Raw genomic sequence first — 19375 nt, 5'->3', positions numbered from 1 at the left:
GACTTAATATATCAATGAGCACTGATTTTGCCTTTCACTGAAGGTACAGAAGAAGCTATAAACACTTCTATAAACCCTGTAGAGAGTCCCTGCACAGTTGTTTGCAGACACTGTCTCCCTAGATGATTAACAAACAGCAGTAATGGGTCTGTATTTGAGCTGGAGTTAATATCCAGATCTTTCCCTGTTTGGGAAAGGCATTTTCTAGGTGTTTGAAAATGGGCTGGTTAATCATCAAAACTGGAGTCATTCAGGCAAGAGGTACTTCAGAGATGAGAAAAAAAGGCTGCTCTGTTTGCTAAAGGTGACAGATTTGACAACATTTTGTTTCTTCTGGAAGACAGGTGCTTCATCTGAGTTGACATCAGGGGTATGGTCATGTGAGATTGTCTAGGCTATGTTATTGATACTGAATACAGGCAAAAAAATATGGGGGTTTTTATTGTATTGTTAACAGTCACATTTGCAAGACATTGTCTGTGGATAAAAAGAAACACTGAATAAGGAACTCTTAACAATTAACCAGAAATCTTGCACCAACAGTGCAGCAGGGCACAAAATCTTCTCATTATACCCAGTTTGGATTTTCCACACTTGATTTGGCTTTCTGCCAGCAAGAGCACTGGGCCAACACCATTTTCTTTCTTTCAACCTCTCCTACTAAAATTGCAAGACACAAATTTCTGTCAAAGAGCATTTGCTGGCGTGGAGAGGTGATGTGTGTTGGTGTGTGTGAAATGCTGTGAAGATGCAGAATGCTGCCTGTTCTGAAGGAGGAGCAGAACAGGTGGGGATGCACACTCAGGAGGAGGAGGAGAGGTGTGTGGTTGCACAGGAGGCAGTGCTGGGGTGTGGTGAATTGGGGGGAAGAGCTCAAGGGCAGTGGGTGAAGCATTTGGGAGAGCAGAGCTGCTGTCAGCCCCCACTCCAGATCTGAATGCATTTGTTACCCTGACGAGGCTAACACTTTCTCTTTTGTGCTAACTTTGGCTCCTTGCAGTGCACATCCTCCCCCTCTCCTTCTCAAGCATCTGCTGAGGTCACATCTTCTCCTCTTCTCCCCCTGCCTCCACATTTTGGGGATGAACACTCATTGCTTACCCTATACAGTGCCCAGAACATGCCCAGCCTCTCCCCCAGTACTGGACACATGGCACTGCTGTGACAGAGTGGCACTCACAGTGGGGACAAGGGCACTGTCAATCCCAGCACTAACAGAGAGCTAAAGAAGCACCCACACTGTGCATGCTGAGAGGCTTCAGCTGTGTCCAGGCAGCCAGGCCAGCTCAGGACACTGCAATCCTCCCCTGGGCTGGGCAGGGAGGGACTGGCTGTTTGCTCAGGGTCTGCAGCACATCCTCATGGCTCTGCTGCCCCTGGCCCCTCCTCAGCCCCTCCCTAGGGGAGGAAGACACTGCACCAAGAACTGCACACAGTTGCTGGGCTACATCCTATGTAGTCTTCCAAATTCAGGATGAAGGGCTAGAAATTAAGTGAGAGAAAGATACACATCCAATGGAACAACTGACAGTATTTTTTCTCTGCTACAGGTTCTGGTCTGCTGGACATTGGGCCACCAGCTTTTCCCTGCTGTTTCATTTCAGAAGCCTTATGTAAGCCATTCAAATCCCTCCCAGCACCTGCTCTGGCACCCATGCAGCAGGTTTGCTCTGTTGGTGAAGGCACCTCAGCCTCAGTTCAGTGACAACAATGGAATTTCTGTCCTGCACATCATTGCCTGGTTTCTGCTTGTCATGGTCTATATGTTCCACCTACAGACAGGGATGGGGAGCTGGCATGCTGGTGAATCCTGAGAGCAAAGAGAGCAGAAAGAATCTTTCCAACAGAAAATTCTCACCAGACTAACTCTAAATGAAATCCTTCTTTGTCCTTCCTAAGACATAAGTAGCCCTTGCTGAAGATTTTATTTTTCAACTTAACTCTTCAGGTATGTTTTATATTCTCTGCCCAGGGAATATCTACTAATAAGGTCTGTGCATACTCCTGCAATTTCTTTCAAAGCTAACTAACACTAATCTAGCCCTTCAGGACTCCACCTTAATTACTATAACTTTACTACTCCTGGCTTATATATTGCTGGTCTGTGTTTCAGATTGATGCATTCTTTCCAGATGGGGCAGGTTCAGGGATTTGGGGGAGTGGAGATCATCCATCAGACAGGGGAGTGGAGGAGGGGCAAGAAATGGTCAAACAAGTTAGAAAATTTCTCCAGTCTACCAGCCCCAAAATTTCCAAAACAAGGGAATAAAAATGAAGACAAAACAAAATTGGAACCTCAGGATTTAGGAGCTCCAGAGAAGGATCCAGGTGGTTTATTTTCTGCAAGGAAAATTCCCTAAAATATAGCAATTCAGATGGAGTGAGACAATGCATGCAAGCTAATTTAGGCTGACAATTTAGACTGGAAAAAGCGAGTGCAACAGTTTTTGTGTATTAATTTCCATGTACACATTTTTAAAACAACATATTTCAGTGCAGGCATGCCAGTTGCAGGGGTATGTTTTCAAGCTGAAAAGATTGGTCCCTTCATGCTGAGACAGGAATTTTTCCAGAAAAATTGACCTAGAAGTGATTTTGTAACAGAGAGAAAAGTTTGTAATGGTAAATAATCCAAAGCTGAAGAAAACTTTTTTTTTTTAAAATATCCATTTTTATTTCCTCTAAACTGATTTTCTCCAACACTCTTATTTTCTATTTCTGCCCTTAAATTCCAAAGTCAGTTTTACTGTGCTTCAGCCTTTCAGGCTGTGCAATTTTGACTCCTCAGCACTCCAAGGGCCTTGCAGGAATTAAATGCCTCTCACAATAGGACACATTTCTAGGGTGAAGGTTTAATTTGGTTCTGGACTGTGTGACTAAGTGGATGAAAAACCAAACAAGACCTTCCTCACGTCTCTCCATCAGCTCTGCTAATGGGAGCTCTAAGAGTAAATGAGTTGATTTGCTCGGTTATGGGTGGGAAATGAACTGAAGCAATCCTCCACCCACCACATGTCCAGCCAAAAGCAGTTCAGCCAGCTAGGAAAGAAGGAAAACTGGGATGTCCTGCTGGTGCAGGGCAGCCATACACTGTTATCCTGCCCAGGTAGGAAGGCAATGCCATGGGAGTTCAGATCAGTGGCACTCCATGGCCCCACACTTGTGCTAGAAGAACTTTACAAGAGTGTTTCTGGGTTTAGGCAGAGGGGCTGGTCATGGCTTTCTGGGGCAGCATATTAAATTTATCATTTGTTGAGCACAGAGCAACAGTGAGCTACTTCAGCAACTCAGTATCCCTTCTGGGGAATCCTTCAAGGATCCTTGGTATGGACCTGTCCATAAAATTCTCCCCCTGGATTACAGCAAAAGATGCCCAGATCCTGTATTTTGCTGTCAGCTCTGCAGTCTCAAGCACAGGTAAGGAGACACCAGGAGGCATTTTCCTAAAAACAGGAAGGGATTATGTTGCCATCCTAACCAGCAGCCTCACAACATCCACCTGAAACAGGTAAACTTCTTTTTTTAACAAAAAAGTTGGGTTGATGTGGCCATGCCCAAGGCACATCCAGGCTGGGCTATCCTGCTGCACAGAATGCAGGGCACAGTAGGGATGCAGGATGTGGCTCCCAAATTTGTGCAATCATTTTGGTGTGTGTCATGCCCAGCCCACCTGGGAATCAGAGCTTCCTTGGGGATCCCAATCAGTGCACCCCAGTCTGGGGCACACATTCCCTTAGACAGTGAGCAGCATGGACAGGAGCACTGCCTGAATTTCCTGCTTTTAGTCTTCTTTGTCAGCAAAACTGTACTTCTGTCCTGGGAATACCCCAGTGATGCATAGCTTCTGCTGATGAGCTAGGATTAGAAGGACTTTACATAAGGCTGTTTGATTAAGTGGCTATTATCATCTAAAAACTTAGTGCTTCCCATTAAGTACTCTCAAATGTGTGTCCTCATTTTACTTATTTTGTGCTTGCATTATGCCTCACAAGAGGCAGCCAGGCCTTTTTGCCTCGTCCAGGCCCTTTTGCCAACACTAATAAGAGGTTCTGTCTTGTTCACTGCAAGTTTTAGGAATGCAGTGCCCTGATGGAGCCTTTCCTTAAAGGTGTTTCTCTAAGATCAGCACATCACCCTGTAGTTTGCTGTGCAAATTGGCCCAGCCCCTGTGACCTTTCTGCTCCTGACCAGATCCTTCAACACCTCTCCCTGAGGCAGCTCTCTCCTTCCAGCAGATCAAAGCCTGCACCACTGACAAAGGACTAAAACAATAAGGCTCTCACCTTTTGTCTTTGTTTCTATTGCTGCGCCAGTGCAGTTTGATTTGCTCTTTTGCAGCAGCTGTGCTCAGGCTTCACTGATTTCCCATAATAATCCAATATACTTTTCACGATCCATGTTCAATTTATACCCACACCCTACTTTAATCCTTCTGTCCAGATCAGTTATTTCATACTTTTGTGCATCAAATTGCTTTCACCATCTGTTGGCTCCATTGCCCTACATAAGCCAAACCCTCTGAAGGTATAATTGCAATATTTGCTCATTATTTGCTCATTCCCCTTCCTCCCAACATACATAATGACAGCAAAAGGAAGAAATAATTTAAATCTAATTTAAATTCCCTTCAGGTTTTTAACACTATGCTGATCAAAATAGTAGCTGGGGTCTTCAAAAGAAGAAGCCATCCATCTCAGAAGAGCCTTGATGCCCTTGGATAGCTATCTGTGAAAATGAGTGAATTTTTGTAGGACTGGTGCACCATGTACCAGCATTTAACTAAGCTGATGGCAAATGCTATCAGCACATCAGCATGCTGTTAAATCATTGCACAGAAGAATTCCAATCTGGTTAAACAGGATCTGATTTTATACTGTCACTTCCACGAAATAAAGGTACTAAAACCATTATTTCTTCTTGACTTATCTATTTTCATCTCTATTTCAGCTGAAGCTCATTGTGCTGTGCACTGTGCTTGGGCAGTTTTTCAGGCATCTACAGAGAAAACCTGTAAGCACCAACCTTCTTCCCCAGGGATAACTATTACTTGAGCTTTGATTTAATTTTTCCTACAGTTAGGAGGCCACCCACAGAGCTCCAGTTCTGCCTGACCTGCTTCATTTCTGCCTCAGCATTAACAGCAAGGGCGCAGAGGGGCATCAGTCTCTGGCAAGATTCATAGGTTAATTCAGGCCTTGAGGATTTCCAGTGGGGTGGAAACTGCTGCAGAGCTGGGGGAAGTGCCCCTGCCCAGCATCAGAGGCACACACTCCAGTGCAGTACATTCCACCAGCACCCAGCTCCTGCAGGAGTAACTTCAGTGGAGATAAATAAGACATGTAATTTCTTGTCAGGCTGTTGCATTTCCCACTGCTCGTTTTAACAATTACACTCTGTGACTTTTTTTATTAAACAATCTAAAAGAATAGATTTGTGTAACCCAGGAAGAAAAATTGCCTGGAGAAATGAAACAGACCCAGACTTAATTTTCTCTCCTGCACTTTTTGAGGTGTTTGAAATGAATGTGTTTTTAGTGGAGCAGTCAGTAACAAGACCTGTGGTTTTGGCACTTCTTTGCCATGCTCACCTCTTCACCAGCCAATTTTGTTACAGACAAACCCAGGTGGAATTAAAGGGCCCATCCAAGCCATGGCACAACTTTCTCCTCCTGAAACCAATGGAAACACTGCCATAGCTTACAACAGAATTGCCAAAACACCACCATTATTCCATATGCAGCTTTCTCCAAGCCTTATTTTTTAAGTAATTAATAGAAGGAGTGATTGACCTTTAGCGAGCCATACCCCAGCAGGATTTGTAATCAATGCTTCTTCCGAGTGCTTCTTTGCATTGACATCTGTACCAATTAGTGGCTTCTTCTACAGAAAGGTTACACAAACACAATTTTATTTCTAATTATTAATTATTTTTCAGACAGGGCCAAGTTTTAAGCGACTGCCTGGACTTAACAGCTTCAATATTGGATTTGCTCTTGTAAGAAACAGGCTGCTTTTAAGACTGACCTGGAAAATAGATATTCAAGGAGCAGACATGCTAGAAGAGCTGAAGCACTTAGTTTTGCTTTCCAGACCAGAAGGTTGCACATAAAACACACTCCAATACCTGTTACTACAACCTCAATGCTTTTTTAGACAGTGATGATTCTGTACTCAAGAACAGCCTGTTATAAACAGATAAGATCAATCTGAAACCCTCTTTGTTCAACTGCACCTTTGAAACAAAAATAAAATGTAAAATAATAAAATTGAACTTTAACTGAAGACCAAATAGAGAAGATACTGAGACATCAACCTTTCCTCTAGACACACCTGTGTTTAATTCCAATTCAACAGGATGCAACATGCTATAATGGTCTCACCCCATCAGGATTGGGGAGGAGAATCAATAAAAGGTAAAGCTCATGGACTGAAAAAGAACAGCATAATAAGTGAAAGACAATAAAATATACAAATAATACTGTCTATAATAATAATAATAATAATAATAATAATAATAATAATAATAATAATAATAATAATAATAATATTGTAATAATCTGTTAAAAATGGGGAAGATTGGGAAAGGAGAAAGGTTGGGGAATAAAAGCTTTTGTTCCACATGATGTCCAAGTCATTAAAATGCATCTCTCTGTACCTGGAATATTTCTCTTGTGAGGGACAGAATACAATCCCCTTGAAATAGCTACAACAGTTTTGTTTGCTGTATTTTTTTTTCCAGGCAGAACAAGTTGAATCTTCCCTAGCATAATTATGTCTGTTGGAATTTGTGCCTGGCAGAACAGGTCCCTCCCTCTTGGCTGGGGCAGGATGGGTCAGGACCTCCACAGAGAACACTTCTGCTTCAAAAATCAAGGACATTAATAAAGTTGGAGAAAGGCTTGAAGGAGTAAGTGCTCAGTGCTCACTACTACTGAGTTTCAGGGCAATTTAAGGGCAACATCCAGGTTATAAACACAAAAATATGGCATTCCAGACTCGCAGCCATCTGAACGTGGCTGACGGTGAATGCTCATTTCTCTCATTTCTCACCAGGGTAAGTATTGATTTCATTTCTCACACTACACTAGTCACTTGACCAAGCTGCAATCCAATATTTAATGTGTTAGTCACACTGGCTTGTGGGGGCCTGTGGTCTGTAGTCTATCATATGATGACCTTTATGGTGACTGGCATAGCCTTAATCATGATAGAAAACACTGATATAGAGGTATTCACATCATTACTTCTAGCACTGGCAATAGGATTGTTGAAGAAGTAAGGTATGAATAGAGTGGCATTTACTGTTCCCTGGGGACAAGTCTAGTGATTTGTTGTACAGTTTAATATTGTGGGGTTTTTTTTTTTAAGAACTAGGACAAAAAGTTGGCTGCATAGGCAGCTGAGAGGAGGTTAATGCTCTGCCTTAGGTGAAGGAGTGATCAGAACAGAGGTATCAAGGCTGAAATTCCTCACATTAACTGCTTGCACAGTTTTTCCCAGCAACCTCCTTCCCCTCCAAAAGCACTGAGCAGAGTTTGAACCTCAGAATGTGGGATGATCCAGTGACACTGTGAAGTCCTGTAAAAGCTTCATGTTTGTTATGCTCAAGATAGAAGATGCTCAGATACTGTGGGAGCACACAGACATTAAAAATGGCCAGGAGAGCCCAGCCCACAGGGAGTTTGCAATATAAGCATGAGCTGGAAGGTCTCTGCTCCCATGAGAGGCCCTGATAGCACAAACTGTTTTTTCATTGAGACCAGTCTCACCCCTCAATGTCCTCTGCCTGTAAGAAATAAATGAAAGGGGTCAATACTTTTCCATGCTAATTTTGCCATTTGCTAGCATTCCTTATAATAAACTCTTTCCACCTTCCAAACTATCCTTCCCTTCTATAAACATTATCACCTGTCCAAAACATGTTGCAGTTATTACATGAGCTGGATCAACATCCTCCAGAAGATTAAGAAGCTGTGATTGCTGGTGAGATCCTCACCACTGTGAAGGGTTAACCTGAATGCTTGGTGCTACTCAAGCTCCCAGGCTGACCCTCAGTGAAAATTAATAGCTTGTATCTGTTTAATATTCCTTTCCAGTACATTGTCAAATCGTTTCATCTGTGCTTAAATGGATCAGTGGTTTTCATCTTCAGTGTTTCCTCATTCCTCTTTTGGGTTTTATTAATTCTTTGTTGTTTGTAGGTATTTTTAAAATCATAGAAGAGAGTTCTTTTGTTCATTGCTTTTATTTTTATATCATAAGGTTTTCAAAAAGTTGGAGGTAAAGGACAGACATCACGTTAACAGATCCATGTTGTCTTGCTTCAACTAAAAAAGTGGACCACACCTATGCCTTTTATAAGCTGCATTACAGACATGGCAGTGTCATCATTTGCAGCTAATCAAAACATGCCAGTTGGGCACAGATTTTCTAAACACATGTATCTGTCTTATTTGTCATGCAAGTCATAAATTTAAACTGATGCATCTGTTACAACCATTGGTGCAGGAGATGGAAAAGATCCATAGGGAGGCTTTCAGCTTTCCATTTAGTGCTGAAGTGGAACAGAACTCTATCAGATGCATTATTATTGTCATTATTATTTAATATGCCCCTCTGCCTCCCCCGTGCATTAGCCACTTAACAGAAAGCACGAGTGCAGCCCTTGTCTCAGGCTGCTCACCACCCAAGTGACAGACTGGTGTCCAAGGGACAATAAAACATATTGCAGAGAGATAGCCAGGGTCCTCCTGGAATGGCTGCATGGCTGCTCAGGAGAGGAGGGCCAGCTGGCTGGTGGACACAGAGGGATTTGGGGGTTGGTGCTGCTGCTGTGTCAATATGATGGTGCAGCCATGAGCTTTCAAGAATGGCACGATGGTGAATGAATTCTAGGAGTGGTTGGGAGCACTGACACTTCCTTAGCATAGACACCAAAAGAGTGACAGAAAGAAAGAAGCATAAAGAAATGCATTGCAGATGCTGGGTAACAGAGAGGTGATAAACAGACCCAGCTGCTGCTCTAAATCCAGTCCTTTGGCCTGGGTTCAGATGCTCTGCAAGCACAGGGCAGTGTCTAAGCCTTGCATGCCCTCAGGCTTGCATTAGCCATGCTTCCAAGCTCAACAACTTCTTTCTTTCAACATGTTCCTGACAACTCCAGCTTGAAGTCTGTTCTTGTGTTGTTTCTGCAAAACTTACATGCTTGACTTGGGGAAAAAAATTCCTTTCTTCATTACACTTTGCAGGTGACAGAGTTAACGAGTTTCCAAGAAAACCTTATGTACATCACCCTTGGGCAAAGGCAGGGGACATTCTTTGTGCTCCCAGGTGACCCCTGGAGCCCAGTGATGGCCACATTCATCACCCAGATGAGCTTTCCTCAGGAAAGCACACTTTGAATTTGTTCAGACCTTAATGAGTTATATACGAACCATCAAATATTTCACATTCCATATGGATCATCCAGGTTTCCTAAATGACACCATCAGCTAGGGTGGATCATAAATAACTCCCTGAGTTTAATGAGTTACAGTCTGAGGAAAGGCTGCTCTACCAGGTAATGAGTCACAGCTTCACTTTGTTGCAGATCAGCTGAGACACTTGATTTACTGTGAGGGTTACCTGTATTAAAACTAATCAGAAGCTATCGAGGAAACCCAAACAGACCCAGCCTAGCACAATTCAATCTCCCCACAAATAGAACCTACTCATAAATCAGAGCCAGCATGTAAATGTGTCCCTCTAATGCTTCTATTAGGAAACTTAAACCCACAAAAAGCTCAGTAGGATGTGAAAACTGTGGTAATGTTGGTGGTATCAGGCTAATTCATAGCACAGAAGATGTAAGATACATTCTGATGGCTAAATAATCAAGATAGAGAAAGCAATTTGACAGATATGTTGAAGTATCTGTTTTCATTTTGAAAGGTAAAATGGGCACATTTTTACATTTTTATTGACCTTCCCAGAAAAACAGAGAGAAAATTATAGATAAAGGTATTAAAATTGTCATTGTAATTTTTACTAACTGAAAGGATAATCCTAATAGAAAAGCCAGTAATCAAAACATACTGCTTTTCAAAAAAAAAGTCATAAAAAGCTGAGTTTCCCAGAAAGACATGTATATATTATGGTTGAAGCATCTCTCTTGATCAGCTCAGGTAATGAGCTTTTCTCAAGCAAACAACAGCAATAGTTCATGGAGGGTCTGTTCTGCTTGATTGAGAAAAGGCATGTTGATACAATGGAATGACTGAGTGACAATCACTCTCTTGAATAATCATTATCATATTGTCTTGTCCAGGTGGTAAAACAATCTCCACATAGAGGAGAGCTGAGACTGAGCCTTTGTTCAGGAGCTTTTGTTCACCTCCAGAACTTCAGTCCACAACAGACCAGGTGGGCACTGCTGCAATTCATGCAAGTCAACAAAGTTGAATATTTGAAAAGCCATTTCTTGTGAAGACCTTGATTCTCATCCTCTCAGTAGATGAACAACTTCAGTTCTCTGTTCCAGAATGGCACTTTAAATTTTGTATGAAATATCCTTCTTGTCAAAATATTAATGATATACATCTACAAGGAAGAAGTTATGCAAGGAAATTTTGTTGAGTACACTGGCTGTCATAAGGTGCCATGCTCCATTTTGCTTCAATGTGATGTGCACAGGCTATTAATAATACTAAATTATTGCATTTGGGATAAAAATTCAAGGAAATAATTTATAACACAATCTGCATTCAGGCCATCTCTCAGCTTTCACATACTGGTCATAAATCACCAAAGAGACATTTATGATTGATTCCCAGGAGAGTTTTATATTACCACAGAAAAATAAAAATAATAGTTGCCTTCTGAACAACTGTCCTTCTTCCTAATTATGCAGCCAAATATATCCTTCATAATTGACAGGATGTTTCTCATAGAAAAGAGACTTTGGAAGTCAGAAAGGGAGCTAAGGTGTAGGGGAAACGTAGATCCTGAATGATCATTTCAAGTGTTTGTTGTTAAGCAGTGGGGAAATTCTCCCATCCTTGTGGTGTCCATATGGGCTGTGGTGTATTTATGGCACCAGATCCCACTGAGCTCTAGGGAATATCCCTGAAAACAATGACTCAAGGTCATTTCTTTCTCTAGATTGGGTCCTGTCTGTAACTTTCCTGGGTAAGTGCCTATGGTCTCCTCTGGGAAAATGAACAATTTTAGTGGCAGAGTGAATCCCATTCTTCATGTCCCACCATATAAGTCCAGAAGTAGTTTCTCAATCTAGAGGGGAAGGACATTTAAATGAGTAGTGAGAGATTACTTATTTTTCAATCCATTTGGACTAGCCACCCATTCTCTGGTGTGATAATAATCAGCATGTAAACCTGAACTACTGGACCCTCAGCACTAGCAGAATGCCATTCTTGGCTTATGGACAGCCCTCCACACCACAAAAATGTAGGATTAGAAACTGTGTCTTTTTCTCAATGAAAATAACTGCTGAGAGCTCACCTTCAGGCCATTCTACCCGAAGAGCAAACATTCATGTGAGAGCTTTCAGGATATTTCCTGTAACCCAATTATTTTCTTTTTAAAATAGCAAGGAAAAGTGGAGCAGGAATGTAACACTGTTAAGAACCTGTCAAGCTTTGCCTCTCCTTGTTGCTCCATTTTCCCCATGCTTATTGAACACTCTAGAATTAGCACCAGGCTGTGTTTGAGAAGCATCAAGATAACAAGCTCACAAATCTCCTTTAAGGACACCTTCCTTTCCCACACCCTGACTGTTTGTTACAGGAGAGTCGTTCTGTTACATCAACCAAAATATGGGCTCTGTCTGCTTCACAGTAAGCAAATGAATCAGACATTTTTTTCCTTGAGGGCTTTGCTTGTTTCAAGATCAAGTAGAGCAACTCTTTGCTGCCTTACTGAGGCACTGTCAAATAACTTGGTTTTATTCTTTGACTGCCTATTGCATTGCCCTGTTTTCATGTTGGAGGGCAGGCCAGGAGCAAGTGAATTCCCTTTATCTTTCACTGGCTTAGCTAAGTTCCAGTGAGGTCAACAACTCCTCTCTCTGCCCTGCATTCCTCCATCCTGCATTTTTATCATTGCTGCAGAGATATTACACTCCTTCATACCAAACACTCTAAGGATCCTTCAGAAGGGAAGTTCAGCCTCCAGCACAAGGGGGATGAAAAGATGCAGCAGGGCTCTGGTGCTCTTTGGATAAAGTTTGCCTGCAGATCCTCAGGAATGCTCCGCAAGTTCTTCTGCAGTGACTTCAGGAAAGGCTCCCCTCACAGATGAGTCTTGGTATCAGACGACCATTGCCTTAAATACCAGTTTGTGTACTCAGACATTATGCACTGCAAAAGGCTGTTAAAGGCATTCTAGTTCCACACAGACATGAAATAATGTAGGGGTTCTCTTAATTTTAAAAGCTTGAACGAATAGAGCACAATAGACCCCTAAATCCCCAATAAAATAAGTTTAAAAAATTCAATTCCATTCTTGAAGTTTCTACTTATTTCCATTAGTCTGTGTGCAAATCTTTGAGGACCAAATGTTTTTAAGAATGCTGAAATTCAATTATAATAGGCTATTACAGTAGAGTACAAGAAGAAAAACATTTAATTTTGGCCAAAATGCTTGCTATATACTCATATTGCTGCCATTTTTTAAAGGCACGTTTTTACTTATCCACATGAACCTAAAAGATTACAACTCAACTCAGGGTTATGTGCCCAGCCAAAAAAGATTGTGACTGACCTTATGGTACCCTGAGGCATTGGGATAGCTAAGGTGACAAAAGGGGGTTCTTTTACATCAAGCTCACCCAACTGAAATTACATAGGTATATAAGGTAACACCCAACAACACCATTAGCTGCTCCTAAGATGAACCTATTTAATTGAACTGGGGTCATGCATCAGTTAAGGGGTGAGAGAATTCAGTTCTGGCCCAAAAAAAAAAAAAAAAAAAAAAAAAAAAGAAAGGCTGGTTTGTGGGAGCTGGTTTTGTTTTGAGGAACTGTTCCACAACAGCATAATGCCATCAGTGAAGTTCCCCCCTTTTCTGTCTGTACTGTCCTACTCTGTATTTGCTGATTGCCTTGATTCTTTCATGGGCAGCATAGGCCACTGTTTTAAGTATTGTCTATAATTATTTAGCTTCTCACTCTCCCATGAACACCTTTACCTTTACCTCAGCCTCAAGATGGAACACCCTTCACAGGGGCTTATTTTATCTGTGGCTACAGTGTGTCTTAGAGAGACCCTGGTACTACAGATTCACCACAAAATCACACAGGAAACTCTCTTACATTGGGAAGAAACAGCTAATCCAGAAAACCCCTAAGCCAGGTTTTCAGCAGCTCAGAGACGTTAATAAAATTTATTCTGTAAAGAGATACAACAGTCATTTCAATAAACCCAGGAACTAGCACCATGAGACAAATAGAAAGCTCTACATCATGTCTAGAGAAAATAATATGACTGGGCTGAAAGCAAGCAATGCTTGATTGAAAGCATTCATGCCAAGCTGTAAGATCCACTGGGAATGTGGTCATGGACAGTAAATAAAAAGCTCCAGAGGAAGTCAGCCCATGCAAACCTGGCTGGATTTCAAGATGCCACTGAGCATCATTGTAAACAACTTCTTTATTAAGGGGACAGTCTGATTTACAAGTACTGGGTCCATCAAGTCATTATCTGGAAGTGTCAGGGCACAACTGTTCAGTGTCTGGGTGGAACTCCACCTGCTTACAAAGTGTTTACAGCTCCCAAAGCACTTCACAAACTGCCACATAAAAGCTCTGCTGCATTTGGCTATTAAAAGAAGTCACTTAGAAGGTGGACACCTAGAAGGAGCACATTGTGTCCAGCTAACACCAAAAACACCCCAGAGGAAGGAGTCAAAATGAAATCACAGCAATGAGCTTTGGACTGACCTGCTGATATCAATGCTCAGAGCTGGGCAGATGTGCCCGTGTGTCACCAGCAGCTGTGGCTGTGTGAGCCTGGTGTGGCTTCCCACACAAAAGATGTCACCATCACTCCTCGTGTTACCCCTCCACCTGGAGGACAAATTCTTGCAGACTCCAGGGAACATTGCCTTCTGCTGCATCGTCAGCCATGGACAGGTCTGGCCAAGAATATTTTCCAGAGTGTGACAGTGACAGGAATGCAGAACATTTGTAACAAGGTGTTACTACTGCATCTTAGCTATTTCACAAATGCATATCAATATATAAAATACAGATGACATTCCTTTTTTTGACTGACTAAATAGAATTATCTTCTAGAATTAGAGTTTCAAGGTATCATCTTTACAATGAAGAAATTAAATATTTTTATTGTATATTGACTTGCAGTATGGACAAGCATTGCTTTATGAGATGCTGATTAACAGTCAGGAAAGCAGCAGACTATTGTCCAGTGATTTACTTTTCATTTTCTGATTCTGCAAATTAACTTTCCTACTAAATGAGGCGTTAGGCTGATATCAATATTTGCAGGTACTCCACAATTATACTCCACAATTATAAAGTGTTTGCTAAATGACATTGCTTTAATTCAAAAGTCATTTGGATTTCCATTTAGCCCATGATCCTGCTGGGTGTATAGTTCTGCTGTGAAAGTGTTGCATGCCCTCAGGACTCATGGAGTCAGTGGCACTAAAGATTACTCAGCTGCCTTCAGATCCAAGTCTCATTTATTTGGGAAACCATAATTAGAGATTAGGAGTCAGGTTTATGCAATTGTAGATTGTAGACAAGATGTGCAATGTGGATTGTAGACAAGACACCCAATTCTTGCATTTGGAAATCTCCTCTCTATTTAAACTCTTTTTAGAGATGGAGATTTCAAGGTGAACTTTGACCTCCTGTTAAACTAATGTGTCCTAATTTTCTGCATTTTTTAGCTTTAGTGAGGTGTTCTTCATCCTTTCATCATGTGGGGGGAGGAACAGCTATCTAATCTGCTCGTCTGAAGGAAATGCCTTTTTAATGAGTCCAAGTCTCCAGCAGGATCCAAAATAGCAAGGCAGTAAAGTCAGAAGTTTTATAGAAAGAAATTGCTTTAAAACTGCTAGTGTCATGGTATCTTGGAAATGACAGCTGCTGATACATCCACAAGCTGCCCCAGACTCAGTTCTCCTTACTGCCATACACCCCTGGCTGATGGGCATGCTTATACCCCCATTCTGCACTGGTAGGTGATTAAAATCCCTTCCTGTCTCCTCCCTCCTGTGCCATCTGGGCCACAGGAGATTCACAAAACATATTTCAAAGCCATCCCAAGGAAAAGCCTCTTGGCTAAAGCCCTGGGATCTCTTATTTATTTACATCTTCTTCCTTGTACTTTGAACATATCTGAACTTATTCCTTATTTTCTTAATATGTAAGCCTTCCCTCAGACAAATGCACCAAGCAGGACCAGTCAGGGGTGCAGATCTGGTGCCAAGGGGATATGATTTACGTTACATGCAAATCTGTTTTGGCAGCACACGAGCTCTCCTTTCATCCAAATGGCTTAAAGCAAATGAAAACTGGCCCGAACATGGATATACTGTCCTGGAAAGAAACCCAAATGGGTGTAGTCTGAGACTGGTATCTGAGACAGCTGTGCCTGATTTTTTACTTCAGTGGTGGGATTTTGAACGGAGCAGAGTGCAAACCTCTCAGGGACATTGTTTCCTGCACGATGCAGGGGCAGAACAGACACGGCAGACTGAGGCAAGCATGCCCGAGGGCAGCTCTCACCGTGATGTTCCTCAGCCACCCTTGCAATTATCTGAGATTAGCAGTGATTTATAGCCGGGCTGGCACCCTGGGGCAGGAGAGCAGCCCCAGCACTGCACAAACACCTGTCTAAAACCATAGCCATGGGCAGGGGAGAGGATGCAGACAGAGCTGAGTGTCAGACTGCAATAGCTGCTCCTGACCTGCAGCAGTGGAGAGGAGAGCAGCGAAGTGCAGTCACTCTGTAGTGAATATCCAGAGCAGTTTTTGGTGGCAGATGCCAACAGTCATGGTTGCAGCACTGCTTTAGTTGGGTTTTTTTTTTTAATTACACATCACTGGTCTTATTCACAGGTAAGACCACAGTTTTCTCTTAGCACTTATTCTTGGTTTTCCCTGCTGCATCCTCAGCAGGAATAGGTACAGTGCTCCAGTGTGGCTGTACTGGGTGAGACACACATTAGCTCCCTGGACTGTAAAATATGTCTGGAAGGTTTGGGAATACGATTCCAATGGCAATTGTAGAGATGCCTAATGATTCAGCTCAGCTGCTTGCTTTGGCACATCTCACAGGAGTGGTTTCCACCAGCTCTGCTGAAGGGAAATCATCTTCTCCTGTTCCTTCTCCTGTTACCCACACTGCTGATGGCCAAGCTTAGATTTTCAGTTTGCACTTTTGCCCCTTCAGGTGTAAGATACCAGTCAAGTACTTCACTAAGGTCCTCACCCTGCACAGCTCTCTCTCAGTTCTTCAGTGCCACACATCCCACACACCACAGGAAATTATTCTACACATGGATCAAAAAAGTTATACATGCCTAGTATCAAGTCATAGGATTACACAGCTAATGTGTAACCACAAACAGTAACCATGAACAGGAGGGGGGGAAAGTGAACTAAAGCAGAAATTGTTTCAGCATGGTGACAGATTAAGAAAACTCTGCCTTGCTAAGGTTACCCAGAAGAGAATGTTGACACAAGCCCAGAGGTACTCAGCAAAGACAAGATGGAAGAGATGGTCTCAGGGAGCTGGCTTTAAGATTGGAGTGCCCACCCTTATCTAGGGCAGCACTCTGGCCCTCCAGCAATAAATGTTGGAGTGTTTATAAAAACCTGACAAGGTATTTGCAAGTTGTTTTGGTACAAATTACTGTGGGAGGAAATGCTTGCTTTGGTTGTGGAAACAGTTGAGAACTGTGCTGGCAAAACTGCTGAGCCCTGAGGAGAAGGGACTATTGCAGCTAGAGAGTCATTTTTCATTCTAGGCTAATGATAATCCAAGAACATTAGTATTCCACACATTAGTAGTTAAAGCTGTGTCAATTTAGGGCAGAAAAGCTGTTTGGGTATAGCAATAATTAACTATTAAATCCAACCAGGTCACTTGAAGCATTCTACTGAAATCTCTGAGGAATGTGGTCTGTTTATAGGTGGCAAAAAGCAAACTCAAGTCTACCAATGTACTTCAGTGGAGATGCAAGACCCTCACTCTTTCTTTCAGCAGAGCAACCCAGGAGGAATTTTGCTAGAGGAAATAAGTGTGAGTATACAACATAAATAAGAGGAAAAAAATCCAGGCGTTCTTTCTCTTCTGGACAGAAACTAAACTGAAAATTGTATTCTGCTGCAATAAACCAAGCAACCAGATGTTTCAGATAATTAGTATTAGAGTCAAATTTTTGTAGCAGCTGTTTTCCTTATGAAAGACAAGCAGTGCATCAGCCTGGACAAATTCTTCCAACAGGATGTCTAAGATGTGATCGAGACACAGGATGTCATTTGCATATATTATATATATATATGTATATATTGTCAAGAACTTCAAAGCATCAACTTGAATATTAGTAACTGCAGTAGCACATGCAGAAGTTTACTTCTGCCTCCAGATATATACTTGGGGAGTTAAATGAGTTTTCAGAGCTTTGCTGCATTTAGCATCTAACCTACAGCAGGCAAAAGATGACTGGAAAGATTAGCCCCAAAAATGCGTATTGGTTCTGTCAGGTGGGTTTTTTTCCAGGAAATTTTAAGACATCCCCTAGCATAACTCTGTGTGTTCAAGTATTTTAAGAGACACCACTCTGGTTTCACCTATTTAAAAGTCTGTGAGCTTGTCCATCCTGTTTATAACGCACTACAGCATCCACCTGGAGCAAAGCATCTGTCTAGTCACACTAATTGAATTAGTCTGTGAATTTATCCATCTAGAGATAGAGACCTTGCTAGCTTCCCAATTCCAAGATTGCTATAGAAGAGGTGCCTAAATAAACATTTTAAGAAGGAGATGAGCACTTTTGTTGTTTAATGAGATTTCTGGAAAACTTGCCTTTTTGGGGTTTCTTTGGTGGAAGAACCAGTTTTTTCAGGACGGAAAACAAACACCTTATGAACTGGCAGAAACCTGTATGGAAGAGCCAGTTTCTCATGGCGTCATGCAAAAACCTTGGCAGTTGAGGCCTCAGGTAGCTTCTAACGTGCATCTTGTGAGACTTGCAATGTCTGGAGGACTGATCTTTATCTCATCAAAATGAGGACCACTCATCTACAAGCACCAGACTGTTCTCCTCACTAATTATTTGATAACGATGGCCCAGGCCATTAATATTGCAGACTGTGTCCCTGAGGTGGACTGGACTATTGACACCTGTTGATGTGGCACAGACCTGCTGGAAAAGCTGTAGCAAGACAAAGTTCAGCATGGGAGGGACCTGTTGGCAGCTGATTGTTGGCAGAGCGAAGGGCAGCCACTGAGTGTGCCAGATCTCTCCAGTTTCTTTCCAGCAATGGTTTGCAGTTCCATAATGTGCACCAGCTGGTCTGAGAAAAGATTCATCAACCTCAGTGGAGACTCTGCTCAGAGATTTTCAGCATCGTGTTTAATAAGGTTACTCACGTAAAAATAGGCTGAAATAAAAAGCCCCCAAGAGGTGATAGTATTTTGGGAGAAGAAATTCAAAATTGAGTGGGAAGAAAAAAGGGCTCATTCAAAAGATCAGTTCTCATGACTTCCTGGTGCTGATTGTTTTATGCCCCGAAAATTAGAACAGTCTTAAGTTCCATTTTCTAAGATATCATCTGAGGTTTTCAGGAGCTTCAAGGAGTCGACTACCTTTGAAAATGAAATTTAGGATGCAAATGATGGGGTATTTCTGAAAAATGTAACCCTTATTTCCACAGAGAATTCTTCCTCTCAAAGGCCATGGGCATCCCAGTACTACATGGATCATGGATTTAAAGTTCCACATAACTTGGAGTTTAAAAGCACAAGGAGGCAGAACAGCAGCCCCCAGTGTGGATTCAGAAATGAACTAGAAAAGTGCATGTGTAGAGTGAAACAGATCAGGTTTTGCAATTACACTGACTAGGAATGTGATCTGTAATAGTAGAAGCAAAGATTAGTGGTTTTTAACAGAAGATATCTCTTGAAATTAAAACTCGAGGTGGGGCTGACCACAAAGGGCACCAGGGAAGGCAGGTGGCAGGGGCACGGAGCACGGCCGAGGCTGGCGCACATGGCAGTGGCAGCGCGACGCAAGTCACCTCCAGCTGCTCCTTCCTTCTTACGGTTTATTTGTGTGGGGCCTCCGTTTCCCTTTGTAAAGAGGCCCCTAGAACTGAATGGAGCAGGGGACATACACCGGTG

This window comes from Erithacus rubecula, assembly GCF_903797595.1.
Source record: "Erithacus rubecula genome assembly, chromosome: 14".
Taxonomy (NCBI): Eukaryota; Metazoa; Chordata; class Aves; order Passeriformes; family Muscicapidae; genus Erithacus; species Erithacus rubecula.
The sequence above is the reverse complement of the archived record's forward strand: the minus strand, read 5'-3'. Positions refer to the sequence as shown.